The following is a 14,388-nucleotide window of genomic DNA, read 5'->3' as shown; positions in this document are numbered from 1 at the left end:
AAAAGAAGTTAGTGTCTCTTTTTAAGAGAAGTTCATCAACTAAAGTGACATTAGAACCAGTGATTAAAAATTACTGAGGTCACATCTGTGGATGTTTATGACTGTCTACTTTTTGTTTATAGAACTCATGACTATTTAAATGAAAACAGTCACCTCAGTCCTCACTAAAAACAATGATTGTTAAAAATATGAAATTTAAGGTGGCTAGCAGAATGAGGGAATAAATACCAGATAAATGGAGTCATGAGTAAAAGTATTAATGTCATGGCTTCTTTTTGGTTAAAGTCTAAATGCTGTTTTTCAGTTTGGACTTAACAGGGAGGGTGCTGCAAATGAAAGGAGCATTTTTTTCTATAAAGGCTCACACAGTGTTAGGGTGTCTTAGTCCATTTGGGCTGCTGTGTAGTAACAAAATACTATAAATTAGGTAGCTTCTAAAGAACGGAAACTTATTTCTCATGGTTCTGGAGACTGGGAAGTCCAAGATCAAGGCATCAGCAAATTTGAGGGGAGGACCTGCCTCCTAGTTCAGAGACAGCCATCCTTCTGCTGTATCTTCATATAGCAGAAAGGATAAGTAAGCTCTGTGGGACCTCTTTTTTAGGGGCACTAATTGCATTTATGAGGGCTCCCCTTTTATGATCTAATCACCTCCCAAGAGCCCCATCTCCTAAAACCATTACATTTAGGGGTTAGGTTTCAACCTATGAATTTTGAGGAGACACTTCAGTTTATGGCCGTGGGAGATACTTTGTCTTCAGATAGTTAGATCTTTAACTCTGAATTCTTATGTACCTTTTAGAAATAAGGACTGATTTAGACTAGAGTCGTTGGGCCCTGCGTGACCCGAAGTAGCGGAGAGAGCGCAGGACTAGAGCGCAGACTTCGGGACGTGGATCCGAGCCGGCGCGGTGGGTGGAGAGCAGGAGGTGGAGCCATTCGACGGCATGTTGCTGGCCATGGCTCAGCAGCACGAGGGCGGCGTGCAGGAGCTCGTGAACACCTTCTTCAGCTTCCTTCGATGCAAAACAGACTTTTTCACTGCAGGAGAAGAGGGGATGGCAGAGAAGCTTATCATACAGACTTTCAGCCACGACAATCAGCTGGCACAGAAGGCCTGGTGGGAGAAGAGAGCCTGGGAGAAGGCAGAGCGGGTCGCCAGGCTGGCCAAGGAAGCCAAGTCAGAGACCTCGAGGCCCCAGATAAGGGCAGAGAAGCAGAGAGGCTGCAGCTAGAGATTGACCAGAAAAAGGATACAGAGAATCATGAGGCCCAGCTCAAGAATGGCAGCCTTGACTCCCCAGGAAGGCAGGAGAAGAAGGAGGAAGATGAGAAGGACAAAGGAAAACTGAAGCCCAACCTAGGCAACAGGGCAGACCTGCCTAATTACCGCTGGACCCAGAGCCTGTCGGAGCTGGGCCTGGCGGTCCCTTTCCGTGTGAACTTCCGGCTGAAAGGGAAGGACAAGGTGGTGGACATCCAGGGGCAGCACCTCTGGGTGGGGCTCAAGGGGCAGCCAGCGATCATCGATGGGGAGCTCTACAACGAAGTGAAGGTAGAGGAGAGCTCATGGCTCATTGAGGATGGCAAGGTGGTGACTGTGCATCTTGAGAAGATCAGTAAGATGGAGTGATGGAGCTGCTTGGTGTCCAGTGACCCTGAGATCAATACCAAGATGATTAACCCTGAGAATTCCAAGCTGTCAGACCTGGACAATGAGACTCGCAGCATGGTGGAAAAGATGATGTATGACCAGAGACAGAAGTCCATGGGGCTGCCAATCTCAGACGAACAGAAGAAACAGGAGATTTTGAAGAAGTTCATGGGTCAGCATCTGGAGATGGATTTTTCCAAGGCCAAATTCGACTAGCCCGTGTTTTTTTCCTCCTTCAACTCTTGGGGCTGAGCTACAACCATCCAACTTTCTTTCCCACTCTTCTCTGGCCCTTGTGGGCCTCAGGGCTTGGGGTAGGCATGGGACTGGCCCAGGCACACAGGTCCCAGGGCATCAGGAGAAAGGCTGGGGCTTGGGGTCTTGTCTTCCCCAGTGGCCTACTGTTACACATTAAAGCAATTTGCCCAGCAAAAAAAGAAATAAGTACTGATTTATTTCCTCATTTGTGATGCCAAATTGTAAAGATTAAGGTAATTGTTCTGTTAAGGTATGAAAATAAACGACTTATAAGAGACAGAGGCAGATAGGATATTGGCAACCTTCACACCCTAGTTTGAAAGGTACTGGCCTTTCCTGGCTGTGCTGAGGCTTGAATAAATACTATAGCAATAGTAACCACACCTTTGTTGTGTTTTATTTCTTCAATTGCCATTTGTTGTTGCAGCTTTTAGCTAAAGCACAGCTTCCCGAACTTCCAACTTGAATCATAGCACTGTGTCTTGGTGAATTGATTCTAGAGGTGGAAGTTAGTGTCTTAAATTTGATGCAGTCACATATGCCTTTTGGGTGACTTCACTTTGAATCCTCAAAGGATGACTTAGAGAATGCCAAATAAACACCCTGGCAACTGGTAATGACCTTCTGGGAGATTCTGACGGATTGAGGTTTCACAACAAACACAGATAAAAGACAATTTTTCAGAAAACAGTGGCGAAGGAACTGAGTAACTAAAGCATAACTGAAGGCAGTAGAGGTAGTTGAGTGGAAATGCATAGAGAGCTGGAAGGAGTGGAGTTCACCAGCAAATGTTTCTTGTGTATCTGGGTGGGAGGTGTAATTGGGATGGAGAAAGGAAGGGCAGCATGCAGGAAGGCATGTGGTAGGAGTAGAGCTGTGTGCCGGGGTGGCAAGTTGACTCTGTTGGTTGGTACCAAGAGTTTGTCTTACTGTAGTTAGACAGAGTTAGTTTTTGTTCTGAATGAGACACCGACTTTCCCATATTTCCTGATAGGGGTCTTGAATATAGTGACTTGAAGCAAGAACAGTTATTGGAACTATGGTATCAGATTTCCTGAAGGTCACATTATTCATTAATAATAATGTTGCTCTTTGAGCCCTTAAAATTGGCCTTTTTCTAGACTCCTAAACTCTATATGTTCTTAATGAAATAACGCTGGCTAGAGCCCTTACCAAACCCTGACCGGAAACAGTGAATTAAAAGATACAGAAGACTAGGAGCTAGAAATTGTTTTTTCTTTTCAACCCATATTGTCTCAAAAACATCTACCTTAGGATCTATTCACATCCTTATTCACATGCCAACTCCTTGATTCATGTGCAAGATTGCCACCCTCCTTGCTATTTACAATAATTCGTTCTTTAATTTCAAATTTTTGTGCTATTTTCATATTGTTTAAATGAGGTTCTCCACCTACCCAACATGGTAGCTATTTGCCTAATATCTTAGTTGTACCTAAACATTGTGGAAGGTGGTTTCTTTTATAAATTTAAAATGTTTGGCTTTTCAAACCCATTTTCTCATCTTCCTTTGTCAGAGTTCTGTTTGAGGTGACCAGAGCCACTTGGATCCTGATTTAGTGGATGATTTCAGTGAAATTAAGACCTCGGGATTGACTTTTCTCTCGCCCCACTCATCACAGTGGGAATGCATTTTTCATCTTTTCTGTGGGGTGATTTGGAGAATGACTGAGATGGTTATTCCTTTTTTCCACCTGTTTCAGTCTGTTTTGTGCTGCAGTGACAGAATACTTGAGACTGGGTAATTTATAAGGAACAGAATTTTATTTCTCACTGTTCTGGAGGTGACTGGGAAGTCCACGATCGAGGTGCCAGCATTTGGTCTGGGAGCATTTGGTGAAGGCCCTCTTGCCACATCCTTATCTGGCAGAAGGCATAAGGGCAAGTCGTCCAAATGCGGAGTGAAGCCTCTTTTGTAAGAGCCCTAATCCCATTGAGAGGGAGAAGCCATCATGGCTTAATCACCTTTAAGGGCTCCACTTGTAAATACCATCACTTTGGCAATGCCTAAATTTTGGAAGGGACACATTCAAACCATAACACCCCCTCTCACCTATTGTCTGCCCTCCTTTTGGGAGTGGGCAGTGGTGCTGACTGACAGATGGATCCTCCAGGCTTCCTTGCCCTCTGGCTTCTAACTGGATTGGCCAAGGGGGAACTTAAGGAGAGCCAAGAGTGGGAGGGGAGAGAGCTGCCTGTCGCCATATCTCTTCTCTCTGCCTGCTTCTCTGCTGCAGTTTTGTCAGTGGCTGTGTCCCACCAAGAAACCACTCTTGCCTGGTGGGTCCTCTTTCAGGCCTCCAGCAGGTTACTTTCCTCTCCTTGATGCTTCAAGTCACTTTCTACCTGAATGCCCCATGTGGTACCCTTCACTCTTCCCTCATCTTTGTAAATAGTCCTTCAATCAGATGTCTTCATTGAAACTATGTGAGTTGCCTCTATGTAGTACATGTAAGACACTGTTAATTAAAAGTACGGGTAAGACACTGTGGTATCAACACTTTAATATGAGGAAACACATAGCACATTAAATGTACATGATTATAAGATATGTCTTAATTTCAGATACATTAATACTTAGAAACAACACCCATGACTCTTAAAACAGAGGGAAACCTATGAAATTGCTACTGGGTTTTCACTGTGTTAAAGAGACCATAATAAATGTCTTTATTTATAAACTTGCCTATATTTGAGATTATGTCCGTAGGATAGATGAGAAGAGAGTTATGGACATTTTCTAAGACTTGTTTCTTTTTGCCGCATTGCATTCTAAAAGGGCAAAACATATTTAGAGTGCCACCTGCAGCTTCTTAGCTCTTGTTTGACTGTCCCCCTGACAGCAATGTGTGTTGACTTTTCCACAAATCTTTCCTAATCTGGTAGGCCAAAGAGAGTCTTTCCATTTGGAAGTGAAAGTGAACATTTTCTATTTTATTAACAGGTTGTATTTTTCTTTTACTTAAAAAAAATCTCCTTGTGGAAGTCAGTGTGGCGATTCCTCAGGGATCTCGAACTAGAAATACCATTTGACCCAGCCATCCCATTACTGGGTATATACCCAAAGGACTATAAATCATGCTGCTATAAAGACACATGCACACGTATGTTTATTGCGGCACTATTCACAATAGCAAAGAGTTGGAACCAACCCAAATGTCCAACAACGATAGACTGGATTAAGAAAATGTGGCACATATACACCATGGAATACTATGCAGCCATAAAAAATGATGAGTTCGTGTCCTTTGTAGGGACATGGATGAAACTGGAAAACATCATTCTCAGTAAACTATCGCAAGGACAAAAAACCAAACACCGCATGTTCTCACTCATAGGTGGGAATTGAACAATGAGAACTCATGGACACAGGAGGGGGAACATCACACTCCGGGGACTGTTGTGGGGTGGGGGGAGGGGGGAGGGACAGCATTAGGAGATACACCTAATGCTAAATGACGAGTTAATGGGTGCAGGAAATCAACATGGCACATGGATACATATGTAACAAACCTGCACATTGTGCACATGTACCCTAAAACCCTAAAGTATAATAAAAATAAATAAATAAATAAATAAATAAATAAATTTAACGAATTAAAATTAAAAAAAAAATCTCCTTTGCCTATTTATTTATTGGGTCTTACCGTTTTTCATATGCATGAGCTCTTTGTTTAGTAGTTCAGGGGTTAGCTAACTTTTTCTATAAAGGACCAGATAATAGACACTTCAGACTTTGTGGGCCATACAGCTTCTGTAGGGTGAAAGCAGCCTTAGACAATAGGCAACTAATGAGGTTGGCTGTGCTCCCATATGGACGCTGAGATGTGAGTATTATATAGTTTTCATATGCCCTGGACTATCATTCCTCTTTATTTTTTTCAACCACTTAAAAATGTAAAAACCATTCTTAGTTCACGGGCTGTAGAAGGACAGGCAGTGGGCTGGATTTGATTAGCGGGCCACAGTTTGCTGACCCTTGTAATAGATGATAACTCATTTAATTTGTTTTGACTATTTTCCTCACTTCCTTTTTTAGAGAAAATTTTTTAGGCCTACAGAAGTTTGAATTTCTTACAACATCAAATTTTAAATTTCTAGCCATTTTTGTCATGATTCTGAAAGTTAGAATGTTCTTACTAACGATCATATCCAAAAATACACGACTTAATTTTAGCTTTGGAGACATGTTTTTTAAAGAATTCGCTTTTATTTGTGTGGAATTTATTTGTGTATAGTGTGATTTGGAGGTCTAAATTTAATTTTTTTGCAAGCAGCAAACCAGTTGTGGGTTGTTTTTGAATCCTCCTGGTTAGTACTGGGTTCACTAACTGTGTTTGGGTATCTTTGATCCTAGATTTACAGCATGATAATTTTCCCACTTTTCGTTTATGTTCAAGAAGTATGGTACCAACCTGTGACATGAGTTCCTCTTAGTTCTTCTTGGCTCATCTGTTTCCATATGAGCTGGCATTCACAGGAAATTCAGAACTCTTACAGGCATAATATTAATAGATACATGTGGAAAGAGTTGTTCTCTGAAAAAAAAAGTTTGAGGTTTTTTTTTTTTTTTTTTTTTTTTTTTTAGTGAAGAATGACAACTTGATCTCCCACACTAGGAAAGAAAGGTGCAATTAATAGTTTATATTACACAACATTAACTGTTGGGTTTTTTTTTTTTTTGGCCTTTGGAAGATATACTCAAATTTGTGATAAGTAAAATGACTTATTTATCACAGCTTACCATATAAGATTGGACAAGAACGATCTTTTATTTCTAGTCTTTTAGGTTGTCGAAGTGACCTAAAATGTAATTTGAGGATAAGCAAAACCCTGATCTGCTGAAAATTACAAAACCAAATTTGCAGGAATGGCTTTCTTGCTCCTGAGACTGAAAAATTTGTCTGCTCCCAATTCAGTTGACTATAAAGAATAGATAGCATGCTTTTATTTTCTGACAGCACTAAGAGTTATTCCTGCTGAACCAGGAATGCTGTTAGTGTCAAGGATGGATTTGCCTTAACTTATTTTTCCACAAAGCTGTAATTTAAAAAAAATCTGTTAACATTTCTTTGTAATTCTTTGGTTCACAGTAGACAGTCCCACTGTGGAAGTCCTGGTCCGGTCAGCCCGTTTCCAGTGAGAGTGTTCTTTCAGAATTGGAAATGTCTGTATGTTCAGCTGGGTTGCCATGGTGCTGTGGGACATGAGGTGGCAAACCCTACATAAGAGTTAGAGATGAGTAGTGCTTAGGATACAGATTACAGAAAGTACAGCTTGCCATCAAGTTCTAGGCAAGAGATAGAACTAAATATCTTAATCCTAAGAGGAAAAACTTCATTCCAAGGGACATTGGGTTTAGATAAGATTCATTGTTAGATTATGCCCCAGATGGCCTGTTAGCTTTCTTAGGAAACTTGTTTTGTCTCCATAATGGTTCTCAGCTACTATCTGGACCAGTCCCTTAAAATTAAAGGTTAAATTAGATGTGATGTGATTTGAAATTTGAAACCTATGTTTTTATTTAGCTAGAGTACAATGGTACACTTAGAATTTTTGTTCAACTTCCCCACCCAATATGAATTTGGAGAAAAACAAGAATGACTAAAAAATCAGCAGGCTTACATGAAATTGAGAGGACGGTTTGGAAATCTCCTTGAATTTCTTTTTGTAAGCCAAATTTATTTTTATAAGCCTTTAACGGAAGACGGTTTGTTCTTTGGATAATTGGCCCAGGCTTTATCCTCCTCTTTCAAATATGCTTCAACCAAATACCCAACTGTGAGATGAATAGGATAAATGAAGTTGGGAGTTGTGGAGTGGTGGGGGGTGGGTGGGCAGGAGGGGGGGCGGCAGGCAAAACAGTCATGTGGAATCTTTTGTTTCATTTTTAAAATAATTCTTAAGAGCTGCTGTCTTTCGACAGAGTCAGAAAGTCCTTGCTTAAGCGTATTTGTCACTAGAGAGAGTGAATGGGATTCTGAAGTCTTTAACGTGGTTCTGTAAATGTAAGTCTTGTTGTTTAATCACAGCATTTCTGCAAAAATGAACTCCTGCACCCACATCCCTCCCCCTCTCCTTTCTTTTAGTGTCTTAGAACTCAGCTAAGCATTTGAACAGTCATTGCTAAGTGTTTCCACATTGGGGGAACTAGAAGAACTTGGCTGGATAGAATTCGGATTTTCATGGGAGGGAATTAGTTTTCCGTTTTCTGCCTTAGAAGTCATATACTATACTTGCTATTTGGGCTGAACTGACTTGAAAAGTCAAACGGGAATGAGTCTAGCTACTAAATTTAGAGAACTGATTCGTAATTTCTTGATCTAATACAGTGGGCAGTCTTGTCATTGACCAGTTATTTATTTCAATGTTTGCCAAACCTAGAATGAAATCCAAGGCTGCTGCTTAACCCTCTATAGCTTTGGTAGTTCATTTCTACTTCTCCTCATTTCCGAAGATAACATGTATCCAGAGAGCCTGTGAGGTCCTGGCTTAGATGAGTCCTGCATATCAGGGCAAACTTCCATGCCTCTGGACATCTTTCACATTTCAGACATTGTCTTATTTCTTATCCAGTTAACAAGTATGTTAAGTCAGGCTTTAACTCTCCCCTCTCTCCCCTCTCCCCTCTTCAAGGGAGATTTAAAATAAGTGGGAAATTACTTTTTGTATAGATGTTCTTTTGTCTTAAATTCATGCTCATGTGACTTTCCACTTTCCATTTAGAGTAACAGTTATTCAAAGAGCATTACCTAAATTCCATCATTAAGAAAAAAACTTATGCCCCTGCTCTGCTTCTTCACCCCTCATCATTATTTTTAAAGCTCTCTAAATGCCTGTCTTGCTTAAAGAATCATAAGACTATGGAAGTGGAATGCAGTTGGCATGTTGTTCACTATTCCATGAATTTGTAGACTAAATATATTATTTCTGTGGCTCATCCAGAAGATGTTGTCATTCTTTAAAATTGCAATTAGCATTATTGTAAAATTCGTTGATGGAAAAAATCTATTAAGGTTACGTGTATTTTGGATTTAATGTTGCTTTACCTAAGGATGTTAGGGTTCACCAAATCCTGCTTTGCCTGGGATATGCAGGGAGGAAAATTGAGAAGAAATCTTTTTTTTTTCCCCATTAATAAATGAAAGAACTTCAATGTGAAGAATTTTTAAAAGTCACAAGCACAGATGGTTCACCTGGGTAATTTGCAAGGAAACTGGATGAGCGTAATGTAGGTGGGGAAGACTTAGGGAAATTATTCAGATAATTCAATTCCTTTCCTTTTATCTGTCTGAGCCAGTTAGGGGGAAAAAAATGAGGTTTTTGGATGTCAGAATTACCTACTGGAATTTTTCATGCACTTTTCAGAATAAAAAACATCAAAAGAGAGAAATTAAATTTTCTAGTATGATTTAAGAAAATAAACAAAATGAGACATGCTGGGGAAAGTGATAGGACACTTTCAGGTTGTGAACCTCAGGGAGTTTCCTGGCTAAAACAGGTGGCTTGGAGTTTTCCCTCTTTCTTTCTGTCCTCCCTTCTACTTTACTTTTCTCCCTCTCTTCCTCCTTTTTTTTTTTCTTTTATTTGCACACCCAGAAGCATGGATCTTTCCTTCTTTTGGTCCTTCTGTCCATCAGGGTCAGGTCTTTCAAGATAAGTGGACACAGTACCACTAAATCTGTAAACTTCTGATTTGTATGTCATTCTTCTCTGTGAGCCAGCGTTGTCATTGGTTTAAAAAAATAAAAGCTTCAGCTGGGTGCAGTGGCTCACACCTGTAATCCCAGCACTTTGGGAGACCAAGGCAGGTGGATCGCCTGAGGTCAGGAGTTCAAGACCAGCCTGGCAAACATGGCAAAACCTCATCTCTATTAAAAAAAAAATACAAAAACTAGCTGGGCGTGGTGGCAGGTGCCTGTAATCCCAGCCTTGGGAGACTGAGGCAGGAGAATTGCTTGAACCTGGGAGGTGGAGGTTTTGCAGTGAGTCGAGATTGAGCCACTGCACTCCAGCCTGGGCAACAGAGTGAGACTCCATCTCAAAAAAATAAATAAATAAAAATAAAAGCCTCAGCATATTGTCCTCTGGCCTGCGAGCTTGCTGAAGTATTATTCCCTGTTGTATTCCCCCAGGCTATGTTGCTGTCTATCCTGTGAATAAGGCAAATTCCATATTATGGAGGCAGTGGGCTGCATGAAAAGAGCACAGATTTTTTATATGATGAGTTATACGACTTGAGGCTAAGTACCTAATTTGTAAGTCCTCATCTGTAAAATAAGAATGATATCTAGTTCAAAGAGATGCGAGAATTACAAATTCTCCTATGTAAGATGCTTTATATATTGCTTGGTATACTTGGTAGGTCTTCAAGAAATGCTTGTTTCTTTTCTGCTAGGTCTCTAGTAATTGGAATTTTGGATGACTAAATTAACATTCAACTGATTTTTTACGCAATTAATATGTAAGGCTTTTCTAAGTCTTGAGGGAGGTAAAACATGAAAGGTAGCATTTGCATGCACAGGCACTGTTTTAAGCCATGTGTACATTTTATCTGGCTTTATCTTCTATACACAGTTATGAGATATGCACCATTATCTCCAGTTTATTGATAAAGAAATAGTATAGAGGATTGATTTATCTGAGACTGCACAGCTAGTAAGTGGTACGGTTGGCTCAGGCATAAAGAGAGAAACCGATACATGTAATACAAGGTATAACATGGTACTTATTTTTAAAAAGGGTGAACATGACCAGAGGATTGAGAAGAGAAGGCAGTTGTATTTGGTTTGGGTAGGAAAATTAGGACAGGCTTCAGGGAGAAGATGTCATTTGAGCTGGGCATAGAAGGAATTGAGTGTGTTGTGGAGAGACAGACATGGGAGCCAAAGAGAGAAGAATGTGGTGGCCATGGAGACAGGCACACTTGGGTGCTGCCCCAGAGCAGCAGACAGCTTCACTGGCTTTCTGAAGAATACTGGATGTGTGATAACCAATCCCAGAAGCTGCCCCTGGACCCTGAGCTGGTGCTGGGATCCCAGACCTGAGGTCAGGTTTGAGGGTGAGGCTTTCTCTGCCCAGGGTTGCCACATGGCAGTGGTGGAGGCTGAACATTGACAGAGAAGTGAAATCAGAAGGTAGGTGACTAATCCAAATAAAAGTTGTGGATCTGAGGGTGGAGGAGTAGAAGGTGGCAGCACAGGATGAGGGAGGATGTTTGAAATGATGGTTGAAAGGCGGAAGCCTAGAGAAGTTTCTGAGCCCCGAATGGTCTCTGCTGTGCCTTTTTAATAGATGCTGGTCCCTCTGGACGTGGGTGAGGAGCAGCTTATTAAGTATTTTCTTCATAGCATTGAAAGGAAGTAGGAGACAAAAGCCTCAATGGGGAAACTGAGGTGGGGTGTTGGACACATGGAACCTACCTGCCAGTGTCAAGGTGGAGGTGGAAGGATTTGATAGGCTGTTGACAAGTTTTTTTTTCTGGGGTTGGCAGTGAAGTAGTGACATAATGGGGATTATGCTTGAGGAAGATTGATCTGCCATTTCTATGGGGATGGATTAGGTCATTTAGACTTTAGGGAGGGCACTTGTGTTGGTGCCTTTACACCGTGGGGCAGAATTCATAAGGCTTTGCAATCGATTTGATTGAGAGGCTGGGAAATGAAGCAGTTAAAGATGACCTTAATGTCTTTAATAGTGTTTCTATATGTATTAGATATTTGGGTGAGTTCTATGTGGCAGGCAGAGTGCTAGCTACTGGATGAAGAGTGCTGAGCAAAACTGTGTGAGTAGATAGGTGGGGAGGAACTAGAATGAGAGTGGCTTTTGGGTTTTGAACCTGGGTCATGGGGAAAGTGGTGTGACATTTACTGAAACAGGACAGGCAGCAGAGGAGTTGGCTTAGAAGCCCTGATGATGCAGTTTGTTTTGATGAGTTGAGTTTGAGGTTGATCACGGCAAGTGATCAATCATAAAATTAGACATCTTGGACAGAGATTGGAGATGGCAACAGATAGAAAGTGGGTTGAAAAACAAAGAATGGGCTGGGTGCGGTGGCTCATGCCTGTGGTCCCAGCACTCTGGGAGGCCGAGGCGGGCGGATCACTTGAGGTCAGGAATTTAAGACTAGCCTGGCCAACATGGCGAAACTCTGTCTCTAATAAAAAATACAAAAAGCAGCTGGATGTGGTGGCACACGCCTGTAGTCCCAGCTACTCTGTGGGCTGAGGCAGGAGAATCGCTTGAATCCAGGAGGTGGAGGAGATTGCAGTGAGCTGAGATCGTGCCACTGCACTCCAGCCTGGGTGACAGAGCCAGACTCGGTCTCAAAAAATAAAAAATAAATAAAAAATAAAAAAAATAAAGAATGCTCTTTTAGAGATTCAAGGGAAGCAGGGAGAGGATATGGCCTTATGAGCAAAACTTAAATTTTAGGGGGCAGAAGGAAGATGCTGCAAAGAGTGTGGAGGAGGAATCAGTATAACTTGTATTTTTCCACCTACCTGTTTTCTTGTGCAGTTTGTTTCCTTTATGGCTTTAGAACAAGGTTTCTTAACCTTAGCACTATTTATGCATTTGGGACCAGATAACTGTTATGTCATAGGTGTGTCCTGTGCTTTGTAGGATGCTGAGCTGCACCCCTGGTCCCTGCCCACTGTATGCCACTGGGTAACAATGAGTAGCACTGCCTCTTCCCAATTATGTCAACCAAAAATATCTGTAGACTACTGAATATACCCTGGGGGGCAGTCACCCATAGTTGATCCTCACTGCTTTACGGGTAATGATTTTGTAGTTGTCTTTCTTTTTCCTTCCCACGTGTATCCTGCCCAAACCACAGCCAGGGAGGAATTGGAGGCAGGCAATGCCAGCAAAAGGGTTGAACCTTCATTTGGTTGCAAGCAGTTTGTGACTCAGTTCTCAATAAAGTTACATGTAGGAAGATGTTGGGAATTATCCTGTGAAACAGTTTCCTGTACTAGGAGAAGTGTGAACTGGTAAGACTATTTCGTTGTGGCTCTCAAAAGACCTGGGCCTGTGATATGACTGCGTTTATGGACACTGGGGTGGGATGGAGTGGAGGGAATTTTAGCTCTGAAAGTTTGGGGAATTTATCAGTTTCAAAAAGTATTATTTTACAGAAGTCCCTATGTAGTTCTTCAATGCCTTTAGGAGAAGCTATTAATTTAAATGTGTCCTGTCAAAGAAAATAAATGTGTGTCCTAATAAAGGTCCCTAAAAGTTCATGTTGGACATCTCACCCCTCCAAATGAAGTGACACAGGAGGCATACACAGTCCTAGTGGTTTCTGCATACCTGGCACACTGCCTTTTCACCTGGTAGATGCCTATGAGTTACTTGAGTTGAATTGAAATCCTGCCTGTCATTTATGCTTGAAGAATTCTTCCTTTTTGATCTTGAAAGGGGAAGGAGAAGTGCTTGGAGGCAAAAAGCTTTAATCTGTGCAAAATATCAGAGAATAAGTTCATGACTGTGTCAGCGGCATTCTCAGTTTCATTTGAAATCTTTATTTAGAGATTGGCCATGGATTTGGGTGTGCTTGTTAGGTCAGTGGAGGGGAGGCTGTTTATTCATGTTGGGGCTTTTTTCCGTTTCTTAGAGTTCTCCAGGTGCTCCTCTCCTGCCTTTGAGCCTGAAGTTCATTTCTGAGAGGTGCTTGATGAAGTGGTTATTATAATCAGTTTGGCCTAATACGCTATTCATAAAACTTGAAAATTGACCAAAGAGAGAGGCAGAGAAAAAACTGAACTATTTTTAGGTAGTTTCAGATGTTGTGTTTAATCTTTTTTTTTTGAGACGGAGTCTCACTCTGTCACCCAGGCTGGAGTGCAGTGGCGCAATCTCGGCTCACTACAACCTCCGCCTCCCGGGCTCATGCCATTCTCCTGCCTCAGCCTCCCGAGTAGCTGGGACTACAGGTGCCAAAAAATTAGCACGCCCAGCTAATTTTTTGTATTTTTAGTAGACACAAGGTTTCACCAGGTTAGCCAGGATGGTCTCGATCTCCCGACCTCGTGATCCACCCGCTTCGGCCTCCCAAAGTGCTGGGATGACAGGCGTGAGCCACTGCGCCTGGCCGTGTTTAATCTTTTAAAAGCCCATAAATGCTAAGGGTTGTTCTCATCTGTAAATAGTGGTGAAACATGAAGATATGAACAGGTGTGCTCTAAGTCAGAGGGCGGGGTGGAGGGGAACCTGCATGAACTATCTTTCCTTAGCAGGCCAGGCACATTCCTTGCTGTTTTTGGGGAGCGGGATCCAGGATCCTTTCCCTCTTGGAAAAGAGCAGAAAGTGCCAATTGGATCTCTGGTCACTAAATAAAACTGACCTACCCTCTGAGTGTGGCCCAGCTCTTAACAGGAGCAAATTGAGACCTCAACTGAATTCTGCCTTCCAGATCTTTCGTGATATTTACTGGTCCATGAAGACAGGA

The 14,388-nt window shown here is 41.8% G+C and overlaps 1 protein-coding gene and 1 pseudogene across 10 annotated transcripts in view; both read left to right on the top strand.

Annotated features, from left to right (window-relative positions):
* FMNL2 (formin like 2) overlaps window positions 1–14,388 on the top strand; it is a 328,925-nt gene that overhangs the window by 57,654 nt on the left and 256,883 nt on the right. The gene's annotated exons all lie outside the window — the stretch shown is intronic.
* On the top strand, window positions 879–4,115 carry LOC116810797 (nuclear migration protein nudC-like; annotated as a pseudogene).

The sequence above is a fragment of the Hylobates moloch genome, unplaced genomic scaffold (assembly GCF_009828535.3).
Source record: "Hylobates moloch isolate HMO894 unplaced genomic scaffold, HMol_V3 SCAFFOLD_1, whole genome shotgun sequence".
NCBI classification, from domain to species: Eukaryota; Metazoa; Chordata; class Mammalia; order Primates; family Hylobatidae; genus Hylobates; species Hylobates moloch.
This window is presented reverse-complemented; position numbering and strand designations above follow the sequence as displayed.